Genomic DNA, 4,050 nt, shown 5'->3' on the forward strand with positions numbered 1-4,050 from the left:
CGAGCCAAACAGGAAGGAGATCGCAACCAGCCAGCCAGCCAGCCAGCCCGTCCCCACCCACTCGGTGTCATCTTGCGCTCCCGCGGAAACTGCTCGCCAGCGCTGAGTTTGGGGCGCCCTCTGGTGCCGCTTTCGCCTCTCCAGGCAGCGCAGAGCGGAGGCCGCTCGGATTAGGGCGCGCTGGCATTTAAGGCGCCACCCGTGACCCGGGCAAGAGTTCTGGGGACTCAGTGCCGGATTTGTTGTTGCTTATTTCATAGAATCCTAGAGTTGGAAGAGACCACAAGGGCCATCGAGTCCAACCCCCTGCCAAGCAGGAAACACCATCAGGAAACACCACATGACTCCCAGGCTGCGCACCTGGTCCTTCAGGGGCACAGTTACCCCATTCAGGACCAGGGAATCCTCCACACCCGTCCGCCTCCTGTCCCCCCAAAACAGCACTTCTGTCTTGTCAGGATTCAACCTCAATCTGTTAGCCGCCATCCACCCTCCAACCGCCTCCAGACACCCACACAGGACCTTCACCGCCTTCACTGGTTCTTATTTGAAAGAGAGGTAGAGCTGGGTATCATCCGCATACTGATGTACACCCCGCCCAAACCCCCTGATGATCTCTCCCAGCGGCTGCATGTAGATGTTGAAAAGCATGGGGGAGAGGACAGAACCCTGAGGCACCCCACAAGTGAGAGCCCAGGGGTCTGAACACTCATCCCCCACCACCACTTTCTGAGCACGGCCCAGGCGGTGTTCAGAAAGGTGTAGTTATTCTGAACAGCCTGTATGAGTACCCTGCAAAGTATAGTTTTTGGTTTCCAACGCGTTCACTTGGTGCACTTAATGTTTCTGCAGTGAGCTGGAACAGACTGCTCCTATGGAAGAGACCGCAGAAACAGAAGAGAACCCAGGAGCACCTGAAGGAGAATCTCCAACCAAGTATGGGCTGGTTTTGAACATCTTGCTCTTAGAATCATAGAATCATAGAGTTGGAAGAGAGCACAAGGGCCATCGAGTCCAACCCCCTGCCAAGCAGGAAACACCATCAGAGCACTCCTGACATATGGTTGTCAAGCCTCTGCTTAAAGACCTCCAAAGAAGGAGACTCCACCACACTCCTTGGCAGCAAATTCCACTGTGGAACAGCTCTTACTGTCAGGAAGTTCTTCCTAATGTTTAGGTGGAATCTTCTTTCTTGTAGTTTGGATCCATTGCTCCGTGTCCACTTCTCTGGAGCAGCAGAAAACCACCTTTCTCCCTCCTCTATGTGACATCCTTTTATATATTTGAACATGGCAGCCACAAAATTAAAAGACGCCTGCTTCTTGGGAGAAGGGCAATGAAAAGCCTAGACAGCATCTTGAGAAGTAGAGACATCACCTTGCCAACAAAGGTCCGTATAGTTAAAGCTATGGTTTTCCCAGTAGTGATGTATGGAAGTGAGAGCTGGACCATAAAGAAGGCTGATCGCCGAAGAATTGATGCTTTTGAATTATGGTGCTGGAGGAGACTCTTGAGAGTCCCATGGACTGCAAGAAGATCAAACCTATCCATTCTGAAGGAAATCAGCCCTGAGTGCTCACTGGAAGGACAGATTGTGAAGCTGAGGCTCCAGTACTTTGGCCACCTCATGAGAAGAGAAGACTCCCTGGAGAAGACCCTGATGTTGGGAAAGATGGAGGGCACAAGGAGAAGGGGGCGACAGAGGACGAGATGGTTGGATAGTGTTTTCGAGGTTACCAGCATGAGTCTGACCAAGCTGCGGGGGGAAGTGGAGGACAGGAGTGCCTGGCGTTCTCTGGTCCATGGGGTCACGAAGAGTCGGACACGACTAAACGACTAAACAAAACATCATATCACCCCTTAACCTCCTCTTCTCCAGGCTAAACATGCCCAGCTCCCTTAGCCGTTCCTCATAAGGCATCGTTTCCAGGCCTTTGACCATTTTGGTTGCCCTCCGCTGGACACGTTCCAGTTTGTCAGTGTCCTTCTTGAACTGTGGTGCCCAGAACTGGACACAGTACTCCAGGTGAGGTCTGACCAGAGCAGAATACAGTGGCACTATTACTTCCCTTGATCTAGATGCTATACTCCTATTGATGCAGCCCAGAATTGCATTGGCTTTTTTAGCTGCTGCGTCACACTGTTGGCTCATGTCAAGTTTGTGGTCAACCAAGACTCCTAGATCCTTTTCACATGTACTGCTCTCAAGCCAGGTGTCACCCATCTTGTATTTGTGCCTCTCATTTTTTTTGCCCAAGTGCAATACTTTACATTTCTCCCTGTTAAAATTCATCTTGTTTGTTTTGGCCCAGTTCTCTAATCTGTCAAGGTCGTTTTGAAGTGTGATCCTGTCCTCTGGGGTGTTAGCCACCCCTCCCAGTTTGGTGTCATCTGCAAATTTGATCAGGATGCCCTGATCTATCAGAAATCCTCCATGTGGTCTATGGAATATTTTTCAGTAACTGTAGGTGACAGCTTGGATGTTAAGTGCTAGTGTAGCAAATGATAGGATTATGTTGTTGTTTAGTCGTGTCCGACTCTTCGTGACCCCATGGACCAGAGCACACCAGGCACTCCTGTCTTCCACTGCCTCCTCCAGTTTGGTCAAATTCATGCTGGTAGCTTCGAGAACACTGTCCAACCATCTCGTCCTCTGTCGTCCCCTTCTCCTTGTGCCCTCCTTATGGCCTCCATCTTTATATGCAACTCTGCATATACAGGAATTCAAACTGTATGGCAGCAAGTTTGCCCTCTTCTATAAAAGCTGAAGTTTTATCAGTTTGTTGGTCTGGAGCATTCAGGCGTGTTTTAACACAATGCCAAGGAGGAAAGACGACAAGGCTCTTAGAGAAGCAAGTGCTTCTCATGAAACTGGGCTACCTCCAACCAATTTTACGCCCATCATTCTACCGTGGGAAAGAAAGGCTATTCAAAAATGGAAAACATTCAAGACAGTTCCCAATCTTCTCCGTGTGAGGGAGGAGAGCATGTTTAGGGAAGCTTTTAAGGTTTCATACATTACTGTATTTTATGGAAGCCACCCAGAGTGGCTGGGGAAGCCCAGCCAGATGGGCAGGGTCTTAATAATAATAATAATTCGCAGCTGGCACAAGTGACTCAACATCAACACACCTGGCACTGAATTGCTAAAGAAGTTTGGATGAATATTCGAAGAGCTCAAGAATGATAACTACAAACTGATCAAATATATAGAACAATGACAAGTGGTACACTTGCTGATGATCAATTAAGCAAGGGCATTTGATTAGCAACCCCTGCCTGCTACTTAGCCTCTTAATTCCTATGGAAGCAGTCAGGGTGTACTTTGATTTTCACACATGATTTCTCCATCTTGGCTTTATTTCTCTCAAATAAATCATGACATGATGTAGTATATGTGTTGTTGTTCTTCACCTGAGGTTTTATGTACCCAATTTTAAGACCTGCTAAGGAACAAATAATTGCTTTTATGTCCTGATATGCAAAACCACAGAATTCAAAGAGCACTTTCTTTTTCCCACGGCTGTTATTTGTAGCTCCTTCTCCTCACTCACACAGTTTAATAAAAATATTTTCCAGTGCTAGAATAAGCCCCTAAGAAAGCATATGAACCAAAACAGGCTTACAGTGGTACCTCAGGTTAAGTACTTAATTCGTTCCGGAGGTCTGTACTTAACCTGAAACGGTTCTTAACCTGAAGCACCACTTTAGCTAATGGGGCCTCCTGCTGCTGCTGCGCCACCGCCGCGTGATTTCTGCTTTCATCCTGAAGCAAAGTTCTTAACCTGAAGCACTACTTCTGGGTTAGCAGAGTCTGTAACCTGAAGCGTATGTAACCCGAGGTACCACTGTATAAGTCAAGGTTTCAAATGCACACAAGGTGCTTTGCATTTCCTGTTACATAACTTTTTAATTAGAGAGAGAAGTGTACCAACCAGTTCTTCAACGTACAAGAGTCAGAGACACAGAACTATTGTGCATGCACCAGAACTTCTGAATGTAGCATACATTCTACGATACAATGCAAAGCAACAGTATCATCATAAACAG

Source organism: Podarcis cretensis (genome assembly GCF_951804945.1).
Source record: "Podarcis cretensis genome assembly, chromosome: 11".
Classification (NCBI taxonomy): Eukaryota; Metazoa; Chordata; class Lepidosauria; order Squamata; family Lacertidae; genus Podarcis; species Podarcis cretensis.